Raw genomic sequence first — 22656 nt, forward strand, 5'->3', positions numbered from 1 at the left:
TGTTCCCAACCTGCTACAAATTTCTTTACCTTCTCTTCCAATGCTTTTGTAGGATTATTTCCACATTTTTCGTAGCATTTTTTATCATTTAATTGTTTGTATGCCTCCTTAACATAGTTTTCACGAGTCATTAGGACAATATTTATCTGAGGGCTTAATCACACAGTTTGTTAGGTTGCACAGTTCTTTGAGGGCCATTCTGTCATTCTTGGTCAAATTGTTTCTCTCTTTATATGTTTTGTTTCGTCTGAGCTTTTTTAAATCCTCAATTACAAGTGTTTGGAACGCTTCTATGTTGTTGGCAGTATTAACCATAGGATTGAATTTTGATTTTTGTTTCAGTTTACTTTTAACTGTCCAATCCGTTCTGATGTCCAACTCTTGAAAGTCAGTTGATTCCATCTCTTGATCATCATTGACTGTTCGGCCTTTTTGGAGCTCAACTAAGTCAGCGAGAACCCCCATTTCAGAAATGGTAATATCTGTTTTACCTTCCGGTAATATCTTTTTCTGTGCCTTGAAATCTGTGGTGGCAAATCATTTTTTCAGATGTAATTTATTAATATACTGGTCGAAGTCGATCCGAGTTTGCACATAGTTGAAACTGGCTGTTGGACAGAAATTCAAACCCATACTCCCCAACTTTGTTTGATTATCGGTCAAAGTGTGATCCGACAGGTTTATGATCTTAAAACTTGTCTCAATATCGTCACTTGCTTTTTCTAATTGCCTTAGCGCAGCGATCTGGCCGGGTTAGTCTTCGGGGCATTTGTTTCCCCTCTGCTCCCTCCTCATTTTTTTTCGGCCTCCTCCGCCTCTGCCTTTTGCTGATTTTCCACCTCTTACTTGTTTTTGTTTTTTGCCATCTTGGCAAAGCAGTCTCATTTCGTCTAAAAAATGTAGACGTGTGCTTGACTCTTCATTTTCACTACCAGTCACATCTGATTCTGATGCTGAGGAGATGGATCCACTGTTACCATCCTTTGTCACTGATGTCATTTTTTCAACTGGGATTGATGTCTGTCTTAGTTGCTCGAACCTTTTGGCAAACGTATACACTCTGCCTTTCTCGTAGTCTTCCTTATCTCTCAGGAATTTCCTCTGTTTCCTCTGTTTTATTTCTTCTTCATAGTTGGCCATATTTTTCATCATGCTGTTTTTCAGTTTTTTTGCCTCCTCACTTTCAGGTATCAGTTTATCCTCCATTTCCTGAATTTTGTCCAACAGTTTAACCCTGTCGGTGCCGGCATATTTTACTAGTATCTTTAGAAAAGTTTTGGAGCATCCATTTGTCGCTTCGCTCCATTCATGGAGCCTTTCCGGGTCCTGTTCTTCGAAGGACGGAATGGTTAAGATTCTTAAACCTCGTGGTATTCTTCCGACATCAATATCATTTTTAAAGGAGTGCTCCCCCCACCATTTACCGATTTCTTTCTTTTTTAACTTTTCCAATTCTTTAAGTAAAGTGATTTCATTATTGTCCTCAAGCGCTGGTATATTTTTGGGTTGTTTATGGCTGATGTTCAGTGTTTCATTAAATAAATCTAGGGCTTGTGCCCTTCTTGTTGCTTCTTTGTGGGCTTGGGATGCGGCCATGTTATGCTCGCTCGGTGTTAAACAGTCTGGTTAACATGCTGGTATCATTAGTGTATTGGATTCCAATGTTTTGTCGGAAAAAATGACTTTTACGTTCTGTGAAGGAACCAACTGCACTTCTCTCAGTCGATCGTGCCGGTTGTGGGTTTATGGAAGGCTGAATAATGTTACTTTTGTTTAAAAGTGCTGCGCGGCAAAAGTAGTTATGGGACGGGGAAGACAAGACTCACTCACCCGGCTTCACTTTTCCGGCACTTTCTCTAACGTACAGGTCAGATCCGCCGCATTGAGTTTTGCCTTGACTGCCACCGATAGTGATACTGCATCCTTTGCCTCACTTTATAAACAGCCAGAGCTGCTCTGGGACATCCGTCTTTCTTCTCGTGATGATTGGCGTGCGCTCAATTAATACTTTCCCCACCGGTGCTTCCTCAACGTTGTCACGCTGCAACGTGTAAATATGTTTTCAAAAGAACTGGCTGAATGTCAGTTTTGCGAGGAGCACTCTCCTTCATACCATGCTTCAATAATCAGTCTGTAACCAGCAAATCCGTGATGGCTTCTTTATTAGTTAAAATACAATATTCTAGTTTCCCAGAAAAGTCGACGCTTTTCGCAGCGTTACTCGCCGCTTGCTCACAACACCCATGTGCTGCCACCATAGTGCTTAATACATAAAACATGCCTGCAGACATAGAAATGAACCATGAACATAAAAGAGGGGACTTAATTCTGTTTGTGCGGCCGGCGGACATCGTTGAACACGGCTTAGTCCTTACAAAGTTGAGCTACTTAATCCATGATTAAATAATCATTTCGGGATTTACTCTTCACTCAATATGGATTGTCCAACCAACTAATCCATTACATTAGTTCCAATAAAAGTCCCTCCATTCAAGCGCAGTCCGATCGCTATAATGCCATATGGCTGAAGGTGACAATTGCACAATCTCTTTATATAAAGTGCCTTGTGCCTTTATACATAAAGTGCATAGTGCATCAAAAAGTGCCTAGTGCTAGCAGCTTGCTAAAGTGCCTAGTGCTTTAGTGCATATCAACCTCTGATTATCATAAAGTGCTTAGTGCTTTCAACTTCAATTCAATATAAAAGTCTATTTCTACTCTTGAACTGAGTTGCATCCCCGGTTTTTCTTCAATGTCTCTGGTCTGCAGTGATGTCAATTCACAATAACAAGAATAAAAACACAAAAACTCCATGGTGACTGATAAAAAAGTGAAGTGCATAACAACCCAAAACACAACAATATATTATCAGAAAATGCAGTTAAAAATACACAACTATAATGGATTTTCACTTATTAAAACCCAATAATGAAAACACTTAATATCAGTCAGTCCTTGTTGGTAAGAAGTGCCAGATTTTGATGTGTGATGATACTGATGCTAGTCACTAACCCTTTCGCTCTGTCATATATAGCTGTTAGATTGGGATTCCTATTTTGCTTTATTGTTATACGGCATATATGATCCCTGAGTTGTTTCACAAAGACAATTGGGCTGCTCTTTTGTAGTTGCCCTCTCTGTTTAATTGTATTCAGCAGACAGTCAGCTATGACTCATATGTTCTACGCAGTAGTCTATAGCCATGTTTTTGTGTTTTACAGAATGGTAACATCCACCTCCTGAGGAAGACGTTGTGTTTACTACCACTACACGCCGAAACCGGTCGAGAGATATACCCTACAGGGATGTGATCTTTTGCACTTTTCCTTCTGATCAACCCTGACAACAGATTATTTATTAATTAATTCTATTGATTATGAATATAAAAATGATGTCTGTTTGATGGGGACTAGTCATGAATTCCTTCTCCCCACAGGTTTTTTAGCATGATTCTTTTATCTTTTAAGCTTTTGGATGTATGTCACGGTATGTTGAGTTGGGTTTGAATGAGTGCACTATGAATGGCAAGTATGTGTGACAATGTTTTAGCCGACTTTAGGCATACGGTTGCTGCTGTTTTGCTGTATTAAAGTGATCAGTGTTTAATTATTTGTGATTGACTCACCATTGTTTAAATTGTTGGTATCACTTTCAATAAATTTTGATACACATTTTTTTCAAATTGATTTGTTTCTCTGGACAATCTTTTTCTGTTGTTCTATGCAATTGTAATACTCTGGTCCAGAGGCTAGAGTTTCCCTGCCCTTTTCAGATTTTTCAGATACTGATGCTAGTGCCCTAAAAAAGTATATAATTCTTTGTCTATGTTGTGGCCTTTCAGTTGTTTTGTTTCAAAGTCCAAGATGCAACAGGTTTCTTGTTGTCTGTGTTTCTTTTCTCAGTCTCCGCCTCTCGGGCCATTTTCAATTGCATGAATTATATATATTTGTTTTGCCCGTCCCTAGGGGCAAATGGGCACATGTGTGTGGCCATCTGCCCCCAGGGGGGTCAAAACTTACTGCAGAAGGCTTGGGAGGAGTGGCTCTGCCAATATTTGCAGTGGCCTCCCCCCCACCACAAATGGGTGGAGGGCATCTCATGTACCCCTTCCTAGGGGCAGACATCTGCCCCCAGGGAGGGCTACATAAGTGCCCCCCATCCAATTAGGGTGGAGGGGGAGATGGCCACCCACTTGCAAAAATCCCTGGTGGCTAGTGGTACCACCCGCACCCACCCCACCCAAAACTATGTTTAAAAAAGAATAATCTTTTTTTTTGCCCCCTTCCCTGGGGGCAGACGATCACCCATCTGCCCCCAGTGTATTGCCCCCATGCTTTGGGGCTGGGGGGAGAGGGCAGCTTACATAATTGTGTTTTTTTTTGTCCCCCCTGTCCTCCCCATGTCCTATGCCCATGTCGCTGTTATCCACCTCTATTGGAATGGTGTCATGTCCTGTATTGACTAGTGGTGTTGGGTTTAACCCTAACCCTTGCTGTTTCAAATGGGCATTGAGGTGAACATAGGTGTCAGGATTTTTCAGTTTCTGTCCTCTTTTAATTTTTACTTTAAATGGGAATAGTCGGGTCTGTTCTGGGATGGTGGCTTCCTCTCCAATCTGAATTTCAACTGCATATGATAGCTGTTGAGCTGACCAAAATGCTTTCGCTGGATCATCAAAGTCCATGGGATTACCTGCTAATCGGGACCAGGCTTTGAAGTTTATTAGGTCCAAACTAATGGCAAAGCGATTGAGAATGTCACTGCCTAAATAAAATGCAGCAGGGACATCTCGCACAACCCAACAATTATAGACTATGCTCTTGTTGCCTATTAAAATTTTGAGCATGCACTTGCTAGGCAGGAGATTTTTGGGATTGGGATTGGGTGTTTCCTGGTCCATTTCCCATTTGTCTATCAATTTAAATATGGGAATGGCTTGATCTTTTGGTAGTTTGTGGAAAATGGCCTCGCTGATGAAGCTCTTACTGTTGTTCAGGCACACTCGGGCGAGAACAGAGTCCTTCCCCTCATTTAACTGAATAGGGATGAACAACTGCTCTCCAATTTTCTGAATGTCAGCCAAGCTATGAGCTGGTTTCTCATCATTTTGGACTATAGGAGTGGGATTTTCTGATTGTGAATTTGTATAGAATTTCAGAGTATTGCCTTCCAGTGTGGAATGCCACTTGAGACTGGAAGGAAGGTTGATTTTCAGAAATAGAGAGGACTTCCCGTCACCACTTTGTTGTCCTACTGCAATTACTGTCACGTCAGGGATTTGGTTCTTTTAGAAACGGAATTCAATTTGGTCAGGTTTTCGTTCAACCATGTGGCATGTGCCATTTAAACTAACATGGTTGACACTATGTTTCAATTTTATTGTTCGGTTAGTCTGGGTCCAGAGGACCTTGTTTACACAATCTATGAGGGGAGACAATCTACGCAGGCTGTCTTTCCCCAGTAAACATGGTGTGCTCTCTGGAGTCACAACTATGACCGGGTGCTTCACCTTGTCTTGCCCAAATTTAATGTCTAAATCCGCAGTCCCCTCGACAGGAATTTCATTCCCATCAAAATTCTGAAATTGTCCAGGAAGAGGGGTGAGAGGGATTTGGTATTTCTCCCCCCTTCCCGAATTCAGCTGATCAAAGGCCCTTTTTGACAGAAGGGTAGCTTGGGATCCAGTGTCCACCAGTGCCAAAAATGTACATTGCCCCTGTATTTGGAGCGGGGCATAACATCTTCCCTCCTTTTCCTCAAGGGGGCAAAGATAATGCGCATTTTTGTTGGGTTAATTTCTTTGCTCTGGGTTCTGACAGAGGGGTGACTTGGGCAGGAATTTGTTTGGGATCTTGGGAACCTGTAAGAAAAAGGTGACAGTTGGAGATGGGGGGAATTTTGGACTCCCCTGGTTCTGATTCTGAGCTGCCCCCCCTTTTTGGAGGCAGTCACCAGAATTGGTTTGAACAAGGTGATTTTCGTACTGGTCATTCTGGCGTTCAATGTTGGGCGGTTTTATCTCAGTGCCCACATCTACCCAGTCTTGATCAGGTCTCTTGGGACCCATTTTTCTTTGGGAGGAGTTCCCCCATCCCTGAAGGAGAAGATCATTTTCCCAGAATCTTCTTAGGACCCCTTTCCTTCAAATTGGAAGATCCAAACCTCCTCCACAAAATGGGGCTTTTTAGTTCTGGTCCCCCTGATCCAGTCATCCTCTGACTCAGAGGCACTGCTACCAGAGGTGGCTGTCTGATCTTCCGGGCTCTCCCTGATTCTGTGGGCTTGGGGATGGCTGGCAGGATGGGGGGCCTAGTCTCTTGAAACCTGTGGTGCTCAGAAGAGTCGTCTGACTCTCCCTTGCTCCCAGGATTGGCTGAGTACCCCCCACCCCTACTGTCCTAGCTGGAAAGAGGTTTTAAAAATGCTCTTTGTGGGCCTGGTCTCATGGAATTCCCCATCAAATTTGACTGACTGATCTCTTGGTAGGTGATATTTTTGAGGATCCAGTTCTCTGATTCTCCCCTCACTGGAGTCTCCCTGATCAGAGAGGCTGACCCTAATATTTGGGAACCTGTACATAGATGCCCGCCCATCCATTTCTGGGAGGTACTGATCTGTCAGTCCAATATTTCCCATTGTGTTGAAGTCTACCATCCCTGTGGCCCTTGGTTCATATCAGCCAGTGGACATGAGGTTGGCAGAGTCCCTGGAACTGAAGGGATAGAAGTCCCTGATGCCAGGGGTCCTGAGGTTATGCTCAGGGGTTTCTCTTTCCCATCTTACCTCATCTCTTTCCACTCCTACTCCCTGATGACATGCCAACATCTGACCCTGTTGTTCCTCTGTAGGTCTCTATGATTTGTTCTTCCATGGCTATCTGTTGGTGGAGCCTGTCATTCTTTTCACAGAGAGCCTCATTGTCTCTCTGTGCTTGCTGCCTGCATTGGGAGTAATGGGCCAATTTTTGCTGCAGGAGACTCACCTCCTGAGTTTGGTCCTTACTGGTCTCATTATTCTTTGCCAAAGCATCCTCCACCTGCCCGGTGTGCTCTAACCGCTTTTCATAATCAGTTTTGATTTCCCCAAACTCTTGAATGGCCCGATTACTTTCCTCCAACTTTGTTTTTAAATTGCTGAGTTCCTGGCCTAAGGCTTCCCTCTCTTGACTTAGAGTGCCCATCCGTGCAACCAGGTCGTCCTTCTACTTTTTAAATGCCCCAGCTATCTGGCGCTCCTCATCAAACTCTGCTTGGGATTCTCTAGGTCTTTAATAATGAATTTATTATTTTCCTCTTTTAATTTGTCTATGCGGTCCTGTAGGATATCTACCTGTTGCTCTGCACAGACTCTGTTAAAGGTTAATTGCTGCTCCAGCTTTTGTTGACTTTGTTGTAGATAGTTCAACCTTTCCTGGCACTCTTTTTGCAGTGTCTGTGTCTGGGCGTCTTGCTCTGCATTCTTTTGCAGTAAGAGAGCCAGATCTTCTTGGAGTTTGGTGGCATATTGCCTAGCCTCTGTTTCAAATTTGTGGCTATCCTGGAGCCTTTGCTCTGCAGAGTCCAGATTGCGCTGGATTTTCTGCAGTGCTTCCCCTTGCCTCTTTGTGAAATCTACATGGTCTGCGTACTTTTCCTGTATGACTCCTATGAGGAGGTACATTTAGGCCGCTATTTTGGCAATTTTGAATTATTTCTCTTTTATTTTAGGAGACTTATACAATTTGCTAAGTGCTTGATGTAATGGCCCCTTGTCCTGCCAGGTATCAAGATTGATTTCAGTGATTTGCTGTTTTATTCCCTGCAGCCATACCTGTTGGTACTGTTCTGGCAATTCACCCCTGACAAACAATTTGTGCAGTAGGTGTTCCCTCGCAATATTGATTTCCACTAGGGTCGCCATTCCAGAAATATTAATTTCCTTCTGACTTTCTCAGGGTTCTTTTACTTTTGCAAACAGGCCCAATTCCTTTGAGTATTTCTTTTGAAGGGTGCTTGTACAGTGTAGCACACGTATGGTAACCCAGCAAGGTGTATGTAACCCGTCGGCTAGCACGCTGTGTTAGACTGTCACGAGTGGCATGTCAAATTCAGGATCCCACAGACGAGCCCCCAAGCTGTAAGTGATTTCAATCCGGCACACACCCAAGTCCCGCCCAGCATGTAGTGCGCAATTGAAACCCTTATTTATTTTTATCTATAAGTTCAATATTCTGAACAATATACCACTCATATAACACCCTTCTCCTGAGACCCCCCGCCGGTCACAATGAACCAGGAATCAGGCTAGTTTGCAAAGGTAAATATTTATTATGAAATTAAAAATTAACCACAATATATTTTAATAGGTAAACAAAAACCACCAATGCGGTGACAGAACACTGAATTATATCTTTAATACACTATGAATCAAGTAATGAGCACAGAAACAAATGCAGCACAGAAAAGAATACTTTTGAATTGGTGTAGAACAGATGGCACTATGGTTAGGAGTTCCCCCTGCAACACCCCTCAACCCCCCAATAGGCAATGTAAAGAGATGGGAGGAGAAAGCAGGTATTCAGGAATAGCACCAATCAAACAGAATATCAGTCCCACCTTCCCCCTTCAAACACAAGAGAAAAACGGAATTGACTTTGCAGCTGTCAGAATGGCTCAGAAATTGTTGGAATTGACTGAGCAAAAACACCAAATGTGGTCAAAAATACTTAAATTGTTATACATTCCTATGGGAGTCGCTTTGAACAGTTGCACGCAATCACAAGCAATGGTTTATTCAAAAGAAAACAATGGAATTCTCAAAGTTGAAGTCGGAAACAATTTAAAGCTATTTAAAGTAAAATTTCTCAGACTGTAAAATCGCGGCAAACTTTTCCTTATGCGATATTCACTATAACAGGAGAATCACACTGTTTTGCAATGGATAGTTAAGGATGTTAAGTACTGAAATGTCATTTCTATCATAAAAACTGAGGGAGTCATAGAGGTTTTGGTAAAGGTTGTTTTTATGAAATAGGCGCGAGAATGGAAAATAGAAATGCACTTTGAAAATGACAGATGGGTTGATTACTATAGATTATGACTATAAAAAAGCGAATGCCACAGATGGATCTTACAGTCACGTGATCAGCGTAACCCGTCTGTTGTGGATACTCTACTTCTTCAGATGAGAAAAGAGTTACAGTAAAGATAGTTCTAGCAACACTATGGTTCTGAATTAAAATTGGGATGGGTTTGAGATAGGGATAAGACCATGCAAATATATTATGGGTCACAGTTCTTCCTATTAATACTCACAGGATAAATTATTGAATTGGACCGTCAGTTCTGGTCATGGATTGGATCTGGTCTCGGAAGAACAGCACATCAGGCACGGGATCGGATCAGCTAGGTCGGTCACCGGATTTGCACAGAAGCTGCCCTCCTTGTTTGTGGATTTTTCAATCAGCTGGATAGTGAGTTCCTCAGGCAAACCTAGTCGTAGCAAGCCAGAGAATTTCAGGATACTAGTTCAAAATGCCTTCTCACACCACAGCACTTCACTGGGTTGCACCAATAATTTTGAGGATTAGGCCTTGCAGAAAGTCAATAGTCCTTTACTGCTTGCAAGAGTCTTGGCATCTGGATCTGGAAAGATGTTAAAGCTGGATGTAGAATGCTGGATTAGAGTGCTTCGCCGGAATCAGGAAAGTGAGTGAATTGCTCAGTTCCTAGGTGTTGTCAGTTGTATCTATTTATCCTTTAAAATGACATCACAAAATGGGTGTATGGGCCGACTTAACTAAGCCTGCCCCTGTGAGCTGGGATTGGGTCAAAACTTCATATCCGCCTAGCATTTCAGTGATTGGATTAAGGCTGGATGATGTCACATATTTTGGTTTACTTTACAGTTCTTAGAAACCTCCCTTTAGCTACTGGTCTCAAAATCGGATTTTATATTGAATACACATTTCTACATTGGTCACTTATACACAAATCACACACAAAGATGCCATATTGTATGTAGCATCTGTTCCTCAAAATCCCTTAGCTGTGGGGTCTTGTCTAAACTTTCTACATAATTTTGTCCTTTTTTCTATGAACACAATTTCCAAACTTTATGCACATTTCCACAACTGTGTGTGTTTAACATAGGAATGTGTGTGTACATTTTCACAATTCTAGGATTCATACATTTCACATAAAACCACATATATTGCCATTCCTGTCCAGAACATGTTACACGGTTTTGCCACCTCTTAAAACATGCAGCCAAAAATTAGACTAACAGATACGTCCTTGGTATATTTTTCACCATTTTGTATCACAAGTTATGAGTCTTTAAAAATTGTTCTTTGTTCATGCTTAACAGCAAATGGTGTGCCCCTTTTTCTCTCTTTGGATTCTAGGAGCATCCCCCTCCCTGTTTGTTCCTTCCAGGAACCATTTACAATCCTCTCACACCTCTGTTTCCTGGGCTGAAGGGCCTGCTATTGTTCATTCTCTTGCTGTAGACAAGAGTCTGGGTTAACCCACAATTAGGTTCTCCCCGTGAGTTTCAGCTGAGAGGATATCCCTCCCCCTGCAAGAAACCAGTTTGTCCACTTCCAAAGGGTTGCAGCTCAGCCAAGCTAATTTATTCTTAATTAAAGATCCAGGAAAAACCAAACTGGTTGCATCAAACATAAATACATTACTTTCTTAGCTTTAACTCTGTGGGATCAAAAGCAACTGAGATCTGTATTCTTTTTCGCCACAAACCTTTTTATGCTTGCTGATCCGGCATACTTTTTAGTTGATATCACTTTAAACAGGGGCTGTCAGTTTACAGACAAATCTGGTTTTTCTGAAGAAATGTTTAGCTCTTCACATTTAGGACTTTATATGTTTGCAATGCTTCATAAGACTACATGAATTTTAGCGCCAAGCAAGATTTTGAATGTTGAAGGGTGTTGTGTTATAGGCATTTAGGAGTTTTTAGCAACAAAGCAAATGCTATTTATTGACACATTTTAGAATTAATTAGAAAAGCGCTGCTTCTCTCTCTGCACTCTGTTTGCTGGTCATGGAGCCCACTGGCACCTTTTCTGCCGGGTGTGCTCTATTCCACCACACATGCACTATGGGTGGCAGGCTGTGCATCCATATATTTGTTTTGTTGCAGAACACGTTTTTTGTAGGTTTTTGGCACCCACAAGGGTTTTGCCACCATTGTTGCAGTTTCTTGTGCCATACGTATTAGAGTGATTCCGCATAGCACAGCAGAGTAGGTCAATACATCCCACAATGCATACAGCAGTTGTTCATGCTCGAACAATCTCAGGTGCTCATAGAAATGCAGATATTTTGGGGAGGAGATTCAGGGGTGCCATAGGGATTTAACCACATGTGAAAATGTAATCTCCCAACAGTTTACCCCATGGCTGCACCACACTGAAGCGACTCAGCATCCCTACCACAGCCCCAACTCTCCCATGGCGATAAAGTATGCATGCAGACATTCAATAAAAAGTGTCTCGAGCAGATGTTTTCTGGCCGCTATGAAATAATATTCTCTACCCCGACTGCAGTGAACGGCCAAAGAACTATGGGTTCACCTCACTGACATGCTCAAAGATACTAGCACCAGCTTCATTCACCACCACTAGGAGGGCACCAGGGAAAATACAAACATTTAGAAGATGAGTAAACCCATTGCACCCCTTAGGCCAAAAAGCATGTTAACTTTCCTTCACAGGGTAGAGGAGGACCATTGGAGGTCTGCAAAAGAATAAACATGTTTTTATTTTGTGCCTTTTGTTTTCTTCTCTCTCTTTCCTTCTTTCTGATGCAACTTTTGGGGATGGGCGCTGGAAAAGGGAGGAATAATGGCACTAATGTAGTAAATATATTAGCAATTTATAGTAACCCGTGACCAGATCAAAAAGAAATATCCATGATCAGGAAAAGGCATATAAAAGCATCATAGAAGAGAATTGCGCTGAAGCTACCAACGTGTTGTATAATATCATGAGGGAGGTGGGTATGAAAGAGTAAAGCAATTAATGCTATGTGTGTAGTTGAATTCCATCTGCTGTTAGCACCCCCAGATTATTCTTGCCCAAGGAAGTGTCACCCTCAGTGGCAATGTGTTTAGCATACCTTATTATTTGCAAGGCATGAGGACAGTTATTGGGACACATGGCTCAAGCAATACTAGAAAGGATTAACAAGGATGGCTGCAAGGGGAAAAGCAGGTGGGAGTACACGCGACGCACTGTCAGACCACAGATGAAAATGAAAGGAGTAAACCTTTGGCATGGATGGATGAAGGGAAGAGCTGCGTTTAGAGCAGAGGGACTGGTGGGTTTTACAGAAGACGTAGAAGTGGCTACCAATGACCGATGCAAAACTGTGTGGAATGCTTGTGTCAAACATTTTACATGTCTGCAACATCATGAAATACCTGTTAAGGCACATAGGCTCACATGATCTTACTTCTGTTTAAGATTAAATGGGAATGTGCCCATGGGATGGAACGTGAATTGCACCAAAATGTTGGTTATTTTAGCTCTGCAAGAAGTAACGGCTACCCTCATGGACCTGTTCTTGCTGTGTGGGGACATAGCTTATTTCATGCAAGCCATCATGACGCGGGTTCTGCTCCCTGGTCACCCTGCACACACTCATTTTCTTTATAACTGAACACCACCTTTCGGTAGCCACTCAGTATCCCCAGTCCCTAACTGTAACCCCCACTATGAGGGTAAGAAACACTACTTGACCTTCTCCTGCCAAAGATGATTAAACTACTACTCCCAAGAATCAACAGGTGCATTGAATAAAATACCTTCCAAATACAGTCCTTTCACCAAGACTGAGAGCTTTTTCACATCTATATTATCCCCTGGTGTGCAGGCAGCCACAAATGCAAAGTGGTTGCAGATAGTATGGTGGTACATAGTGAGCTTGCCAATCAGACAGACCACAGCCTCTATTCTGTGAAAGAGGAACTAAGGGAGCTGAGGGTTATCCCGTTACAGAACAGGTTTGTCTTATATCTCCTCACTGTCACTGAGGCAGGAATGTGCAAAAAATAGGTGCCGCCTGCTGCATCTATGTTCCACCCCATGACCTCGACAGGGGTTCCCTAAGTACTGCAATAAAGGACTTCCACAACTTACAAAATAGCATGTTGAAAGAGGGAGGGATTGCAGTGGGACCAGGCTGGCTAACAGAAATATTTTCATGGATGGCTAATTGGTTAATGATTACCTGCAAGATTATTTTCCCAGCTCTTCTTTTTCTATCTATAATGTGATTTTCCTGTTAGCTAATACTTGCTTTCTGTGCTAAATTGATGTCCTGTGGAAGCAGTATAATGACCTTTGTGGTATGTACAGGGAATGCCACTCTCCTTTGAAAACATGTGCACACACAAACCGATGAATGGGACAGTAAGATTGAACATAAATTGGTGAAGATAGAACATTGGATTGGTCCCCCAGGTCATCTTTGATCCAAACGTCCTGATCCAGAGAACTATATAGAGTGTTATGTTGATCGAACAGCAGATGGGGACTGTAGTTTCTTGGTATGTACTTCCTGGGACTATGCAATAGGTGGATCTAACTTGTGCAATGTGTGCAAAATGTGGGTGCCAAAAGATGAATATGATTTGGCAAGAGAACGGGAACATGGGGACAAGGAAGCAGCTTAAAGATTTGTTAATGGATTAACAAAAGGGGGAACATTGGGATGCAAGCCCAATGGCCCAAAACATGAGAGAAAGAACATTTTAAGGAAGTTCCTATAGCACATAAAGATAGCCATTTTTGTGCCAGCATTCTTGTCATCATGTGCGGCAATCGTGACACTTTTAAACTGTATTTAGTCCAGATGCGCTGTAGAACACATTTTCATTTGTAGGCCTGGCTGTTGTAAGGGGCATTTGCTAGTGACCATTAGGGGAATTGGATGGGGAAACACATGCAGTTAGACAGAGGTTGTGGTAGCACCCTTTTGTATTGCAGAAAGATGTATTAGTTGCTAAGGTTCAGTTAGTCCAATTATTAAGGATGATGTATGAAGGGGTTAGTGGAAGGCCATTAGTTAAATTACTCCAAGGCATGGAGGTGACAGCTTAAATCCCGGCCACAGGGAATTTAGGTTGGGGCTTAAGCCCCAGCCCCTTGGCACATCAGTGGCGGCTTAAGGGTTTGCCCCAGTAAAAGAAGGTGGCGGCTTAAGCCCTGGCTCCATGGCGTGAAGGTGGTGACATAAGCCCCGGCACCTACATGCATGAGGTGGTGGCTTAAACCCCACATCAAGGGCATGGAGGTGGCAGGTTAGACCCCTGCCACAGGGTGCAGAGGTTGGTGCTTAAGCCCTGGCTCCAGGGTGCAGAGGTTGCAGCTTAAGCCTCAGCCCCAGAGTGAGGAGATGGCAGCTTAGTCCTGGACCCAAGGCTCACATTTGGCAGCTTAAGCCCTGGCCCCAGCATGCTAAGGTGGCGGATTAAGCCGCAGACCCTGGGAGTGGAGGTAGTGGCTTAAATTCCAGACCCTGGACAGTTTCCTTAAAACAGGCACAACCTCATGGTCGCCGAGTCATCTGGTTGGGCAGATCATGCCATGCTATCTGGTTCAAATGGCTAGCCCGGCTGACTCCTACATTTGTCTCTGGCCCATCTCCATTAGCCCTACTGTGAGGGGGCTTAATTGGTGAAGGGAAGTGTCTTCCTGTGGGGCGGCTGTGTGGCATAGGCAGCAGGCGCCTCCTCTCCACCCATATCGGTGCCCCCAGGAAAGCGGCAAGCCAACCTCCCTGAGGATGCTAGGGGCCCCCATTGAAAGTGGTGCCCAACAGTTCTGAGCGCTGGGTGAGACTGGCATCTGTGGCCCAGCGGGATCTGGGGTGCAGTGAGAGTCCAAGGGGAAAGCTACCAAGGCTTCCCAAGGCTGTCCGGGGCCCCCTGGGTTGTCATCCCAGAGCATGGAGCATTAACCAACCAGCCCCAGAGGGCCATAGCAGAAGGAGAGAATGACCAAACACAGCAGCTGGGCACTCAGGCATTTGGGAAGACAGTCAGCGTGAGTCCCGGGACCTGGCTTGGGCTCCCAGAAGCTGGCTCAGGCATTCCAGGTTTGCACCCCACAAGAACCTTAGCCCGAGTGCTCACCTCCCACCCAGCCATGGCAGAGGTTGTTGTGCACCCGGGCGGTAGCCCGGTCCCATCAACAGGGTAATTCTCTAACATGCCCTGGATGACTGGGGGTGCTGCCCCTTCCCTTGGGCGCCCTAGAGCTCTACCAAGGGGAGCTAAGCTCTTAACAACTCGAGGCCGGAGCCTCAGTGGGACCCCAACTGCTGATACTGGCATCTGCCAGTCCTGCAAGTCCCAGAATGCAGTGCAAGAAAAAACACAGGACTTGGTTGAAGATTCTGCATGGGACTCAAAAAATTGGCAGCTATGCATATGCAAAAAAATAAAAATGTATACCAGCTTCTGCAACACATAGCTTTACTTTACTTTCTACTTATAACGCGCTCCACTAACCCAGAGGTTTAAGGGCACAAACAAACAAGCATTTAGCATATATAGGGAATATAAGAATTCATGGAAGAAGTTACCTAAACAACAAATCTTCAGCTTCTTTATAAACATAGCAGTGGAGTTTAACTCCGTAAGATCATGATTTTGTCATTCCAAACCCTCGGGGCATCCACCGAGAAGGTGCACTTCTTTACCTGAATCAATTTAAAAGTGGGGGTTTGGAGTGGGTAAGTATTGTTCGATCTAAGATTGTGAGCACTAGATTTAGTTACCAATGCCTCGCTCAGGTGTAGTGGGCTGGACCCCATCAGGCATTTATGCACAATAAGCAGAAGCTGAAAATCAATTCATGCCTCAATAGGGAGCCAGTGCAAACCGCGCCTGGCCTCGGGCACATGATCTCTCCTATTGAGGCCAGTAATCACTCTTACCGAGCTATTCCGTATAGTCGATGTAAGGACGCAACTGTACAAGTGACTTGATATAGTATACTGTAAAGAACACTAAACTACTCACGTGGACCCGCATATTTAGGTTTTGATCTGATACATGTGTCTGCATGATAGTATAGGTAAAGCAATGTGAATCTGCCTTCAAGACTAATTAGCAAGTTTGTCAAACAAAAATTGCCCTTCACTCTGAGAGGAATCATCCCATAATCCTCCATGCTCACCAGGGACCACTTATAGAAATAGTAAGTAATCACATCTGTGATAAGTGAGCTCCTCTTACCCTATACCAGGTAAAACAAATTTTACTTCAAATGCTCAAAATGTGTGTCTGTATTTTAAAACAAACTACCCCATTGTGGGGGTCTCTCCCTGCATTTTATGTCATGAAATGTGGTAAAACAAAAATCAAACAAAGTAAGAATGTGGATAATGTACGGCCTAACAACAGCCCTAGCAACATATGTGATGGAATCAGGCACAATGAGGGAATTGTCCTTGAAAAGACCTGGTTTTGTCTGTAGAAAAAAAAAACAAAGTGAAATCTGTACCCTGTGAGGTGTCATTAACATCTACAGCACATGTATTTCTTACAATCAAGGCATTTCCCAGATGGCAGCAGTCCTTTTCTGATTTAGTAAATTAATCAGCCGGTAAGATAGCCCAGCGGGTTGAGTGCTCACTGCTGCGATCTGAGCGTGATCTGCAGGTCGCAGGTTTGAATCCCGGCAAGACCAACTCAGCCTTTCATCCTTCCATGGTCGATAAATGGGTACCAATTTCAGGTGGGTGATAATGTATGTTAATATGTGCTCTGTAAAGCGCTTTGGATTAAGGCACTATATAAATAACATATCATTAGCACCTGGCTGCGCAACGGGAATACTGCGTGGTGATTGGCTCATTTGGGAGCCATATCACACGGTATTCCCTTTTACGCCATGCGTGCCGGCTACTCTGTTACCGGCGAGGGGCATGGCATCCTCTCAGCCAATGAGGAGGGTCGAAACGGGGCAATCCCCACTCCGAGCCTCCCCATGGCTAGAGGCTTCCTTCGTCCCCCACCGGGGACTCAGGTAAGAATTTTTTTTTCCTCCCTCCTCCCACCCGACTTACCTTCTATCCTGCGATCTCCGGCGGGGGCCGATGGAAACCTCCAGCCATGTGGAGACTCGGAGCGGGGCCATCCCCGCTCCAAGCCTCCACACAGCTGGAGGCTTCCATCGTCCCCGCCGGAGACCGCAGTACTTTTTTTTTTTTCCTTTTTCCCGTCCCACTCCCTTCCACCCTCCTAACCCCACTTACCTTCTTTTTTCTTCTGGTCTTGGGAGCGAACACGCTGGGATTACTTGTGTTCCCAGCATGTCCACTCCCGATGGCTGCCTTGGAAAGGGACAACAGACTACGTTTTCCCTTTCCCGGTGGCCATTTTTGTTCATTTTTTTTTCTGTTTCGCTTGAAACAAGCGAAACAGAAAAAAAAATGCCATTAGCACCCCGGTCTAACGGGCCAGGGTGCTAATGGCAATAAGACCCTCTGTGGCCGGCCAATACCACCCACGGTAATGCCCCCGGGGCTTCGTTAAGGCCCCTGCTACGCTCGGGCCTGTAACTACAGCCCTGTGTGCATTACCTGGGGCGGTATTGGCCCGCCGCCTCGGGTCTTATTGCCAGATTAATGCTCAAGGACACTTTCTTTAATCAGAAAAGTGCCACACTTTTTAAAAATCCTTGCGGTGGTACCGGTGCACACGCTGTGCCCACAACAATAGATTTTGTTGCTACTGGAAAGCTCATGGATGTTATTTGAGGGTTGTCAGAGGTAGCAACCGCTACACCTGGATCCCAATTTGCAACCTCTGGTGTTGGCCTTGTGAACTCAGAAGGAAAGGACTCCAGCAGCGCAAAGTCAGAAAAATCAGGTGGCACTGATGAAGGAGGAGCTTTCACAGATTAGAAGTTGTAAGGTTTTGTTCACTTTGTGTATGAGTTGGGTGGTGCCAGCGATGCAATGCATAATGTTTGGAAACATGAAGGAATTGACTATTGTTACCTGTACCTGCAATAGTTATTCAAATATATGCAAATATATATAAACAAGAAACTGCCTTTTGAAACAAACAATCAATAATTATGAATATGCATCTATTTAATTCTAACAATGCAGGAAGAGTTTGCAACCTCCGTGCCTGGGTGCTTACTGGGCCACCATTGTGTTTTGAATACTGTGGCTGCCCTTGAAATACATGTTCATGCTCTAGGTAAATTAGGTGACTGCCAGGCAATCTGCTTGACGAGTGGAGAATTTTGAAAAGACCTGACATGGAACAGTCTTTCGGAAGCAGGATACTTTACACCAAAGCAAGTGGAGCAGGGTGAGGGATTGTGAGAGATTTGCAAGATAAGTGTTAGGGAGAATTCTCTGTTTAGGCTGAATTTCCTAACCTAGTGAGTCCCCCAGTAGCTTTGCTGGATTTCTGGAGTTTGTTTTTTTCATCCTGCCAAGAGTGAGATTCTTTTCCTCCCACTCTTGGACATGATTTGTGGTATTTCTTTGAATGTTAATGTGTTCTATGGGCTATGGGGTCTTTTACTCCATAGGGCCTCATGTGTTTTGCTATGTGTGTTACACAGCACCCTCTGTGCCATAACACTGGGTGTCCTAGGTGACCCCCACCATAGACTCCATACCCTGGGACTGACTACTGTCTCCCAGGGCATGTAAAGTCACCATTGGCTTTTCTAGATCTAAATTTACTAACAGAACCAGTACACACCATCCTATTGTGGACGTACCGGTAGGGGTAATTCGATTACCCCTGGGTCTGTTGTTCGAGGGGGCACTGTCCCGTCCCCCCTCGTCGAGTTTTGGCTGGTGGCAGTGGATACTACTTTTTATATTCAATCGCGAATATATTCCTATGGGATTCTTCACATTGTTCGAGGCTAATACTTTTTACCATTAGTCTCTAACATACCGCCGGTTAATTTGTCTTAAATAAATTCACCAGTTGGTATTTTCTGCCAGAACTTGGTTTTTAAAATGGCGTATGTGTTCGCCTCTGTAACTCCAAACCAAAGGTTGAGCCCTTTGTTCCACTTTTGGCGGTCTTCTGCACAGAAGCCCTCCAGAGTGGTGCCATTCTGTCTGGATACCACAGGGGGTGTGGGAGGGGGTTTAGGCACCCTGGACTGAGTTGCCTTGCCAACTCAAGTCACACTCTGGTGTGATTGGCCCTAGTGGTGAGCCGCCCCGCTCACCACCTAGCATGTTTGATTGACAGCTAGGCTGAATGAATGGGGGTTTTCTGCATAAAAGCAGGGCTTTTGGGACTGGAACTTCAGAAGTCGGCACAGGACCTAAAGAATCCGACGTGGGTATAGCTCAGCCGACCTGCAACGACGACACCTCCGGTGGAGCCCTGCTGAACTGACTCACCACTTCCTAACGACAGAGGAGATCTCCCGGCCGGAAAGTCCCCTTCCCCTGACTGGTGGGAACAAAAAGTCCCTTGCTTTTTCTTCGCTTCCAGGACGTTTAGTGGTCGAATTGCCCGTGCTGAGCACACCGGCAACCGGATAGCCGCTAACCACTGTACCGCGACCAAAAGGTGGTGCCTTGTGACTGAGCACTCCGCGGCTGGTCTCTTCCCTGGTGGTGCAACGATCTTCAACTTTCCTCGACGACAAGATCCTCTCATCTTTTGGCAAAGCCCCGACTTGCATCCACCACCAGAAACAACTGCCCCCGCTGGAGCTGTCTCTTTACTTTCAAGGTACTGTGTCCGCCTGGCTTCCCTTGTGACGGTTAGCGTGGGGTGTCTTAAATCCTTACCTTTCCTCTGGGTCGCCTCCAGACCTTCTTAACTTTTGTTCTAAACTGGTCCGACCTTGTTGTGACATTTTGCTACAAAGACTTGAAGTGCATTTCCACTGTGGTATCTTTTGGGACATATCGCCTCTCTCCGAGTGGGCCTGGCCTCTGAACTTTGATCTACAGCAGACCCTGCCTTGCTTGCCTTGCATTTGTTTCGTAAAAGTGTTGGTACTGAGTTGGTTTCATACCCTGCCTTTTTCTCTCCCTTTCTAATGAATATTAGAGTGCCAGCTGGGTTAAAGCACTCACCTCTGTCTGCAAATAAGTGGTGCCGTTGAACATAGACTTGTTGAAATATTATTAGGGGATTGATATATAAACTTATAGTAATTGTGATTGAAGTTGTTTGCCATATTAGTGCCAGTGTGTTTTTCATAGATGTGTTTTTAAATACATAATTATATATCTTTACACCCAAGCTCTGATCCGTGTCTGCTTGTTCTACTGTGTAAATTGCCCTATCTTGTATACTCCAAATACTGCCTAACTCGTCTTGAGAGAAGTCTGACTGCTCAGCCACAGCTACCAAGTAAATCTGGGTGGTGCGGTGTAAGGATATTTGGCGTGTTACAGCACAGAGTACAGCACTACTACACAGGTAGCAAACAGCACAGAGTACAGCACTACTGCACAGGTAGCAATTTTTTTTATGCAGCACCACCACAAGGGTGCGGTGCATTGCTATATGTGTTACCAGATTAACAAGGAAAGACAGGCTATTCAGTCAAAAACGATTTTAACATATAAGATGCAAATCTATTTTTACAGTTAAAAGCACACATGCACATTCAAAAATGCACACTATTTTCACCTGAAATGCCTATGGTGTGAGAGACACATTTGAAAATTAATAACTAACATTACTTATAACTAACCTGGCTAATGAAACTGAGGTTAACATAATCCACTAATAAAAATGTGTCTCCACTGCAGAATTAGGCCTATTCTGAAAGTGAACTTTTAAACGCACATCCATTTTTTTTTCGTTTTCTCTGCTGCCCTGTCCACATAATTACAGGAAGCAAAAGAGCTCGAAAGAACAGGAAATCAGTTGGTTACAAAGTATTACTATAAAAATGAGCCATTGTGTAGAGAAGGAGGAGATGGCATGATTGATTCTGATTGGAGCAGCGTCATAGCAAGTATCATGCTAGAGGGAGTGATCAGAGTTTTGCTGGGGGGAGTTTGAGGAGAGAGAAGGAGAGTCAAGATTTGGCAGAGCTGGGAGAAGGACCTATATTTTTCCTGGTTGGAGCATTTCTGCTGAAAAAGCTGAGAGTTCCAGGCAATGACCCCGGTTTGAGAAGGAAAGGCGCTCCTTTTCACTGGGGTTAATCTTCAAGGGAGCCACATTCAGAAAGAGAACAGCTAAAGAAAACTCGACTGAACAGATAAGGTAATTACATAAGTGTGGGAGCTGAGTGTGTACGAGAATATTCAGTCAGAGTAGGAAAGGAGATTCCGGTGCCTTAATCACATGTTAATGTTGCAAATTGTGTTCTGTTCTCCGCCACTCTTTTTTCAGTGTATCACAGACAATGCTGTTACTGTGCTATTTTATTTATTTCTGTAAAGAGTGAGATCGTGTTTAAATGCAACTTTTATAATACAGAAAAATATTTGAAAGCAGACGGGTGGTGTATTTTATATTTACCAATACAGTGCTGATGATGAGGGGAGATTTTTAAACAATGCAATTGTCATTTTAAGACAGATGTGTGCATGATCATATTCAGTATGGACAGTTGAGAGTGATTGTTTGTAGCATAGCTCGTTGGAGGTACATGAGCCAACGGGAAGAGGGACTCTCTGAACATAGTTCCCTACCGTATATAAGGTAGTGGAAATTACCACAAAATTACCACATATAGCTCTCTGTCGTAAATAAGTCAGTGAGATCGCCCATGGTGGCACACTAACACTAACACTGAAAATGTGGTATTCCTAAAATGTAGGTCTGAGGTCTCTCTAGTGATTACACAAAAAATCTAAGCAAAGATAAGGGATTCTGGACATTAGGGCCACAAATAAAACAAGGGAATTATGCTCACCAAAATACCACCAACCACGCATACCAACCACGCACACTAAATATGCATGTCTGGGTGCTGAAATAATGCATGTCCACTGTATTATTGTTGCACATGGCCCAATCTGAATACAAGGAGTGATTATTGCTAAGTTATTTTTCGGCGGTAATAAAATACTGTCAGGCCCCAAATCTCCACAAAATACCCTACATATTTATGGTGCGTTGGCCGGGAATTTGACCGTGACAAGTCCCTTGAATGGATTGTACATCAAAGCACAAAACTATATGAGGTACTCTATTGTCAGGGTAGAGAAAGTGATAAAATGAAAGATACTAGACCTAAATCTAAAGAACCCTCAGCCACAGTAATGGAAATCAGGTCAGCCAAAATGTCCCTTGAGTCTGCTCAAAGCCAAGGTAAAAATAATGTGACACCTGAACAAAGGGTTAATCAACAAAGATCGCCATTTCCTGTACCAATGTTCCAATCACATGATCCTAGTAATAGAGAGAGCTACATCAGCCCTAGGTATTTAGGGGACAGACCCCGGGTAGGATACCGGCCTGATATGGCAGGTATGAACAATAACCAGAGACAAAATCAAGATCAAAGAAATGATGGTCCCTACCAGTCATTGGAGACACAGAGCAGATTTGATCCCAGCACCATGATATATGGTAATCAGGATAGGCCCCGATATGTGGATCGATTTACTGATAATGGAAATCAACCTAGGGGCCAGTACCCACAATCTGAGAGACAGGACATGAGGCAAAACGTGAACTACA

This window comes from Ambystoma mexicanum, chromosome 5p, assembly GCF_040938575.1.
Source record: "Ambystoma mexicanum isolate Mex_15411 chromosome 5p, UKY_AmexF1_1, whole genome shotgun sequence".
Taxonomy (NCBI): Eukaryota; Metazoa; Chordata; class Amphibia; order Caudata; family Ambystomatidae; genus Ambystoma; species Ambystoma mexicanum.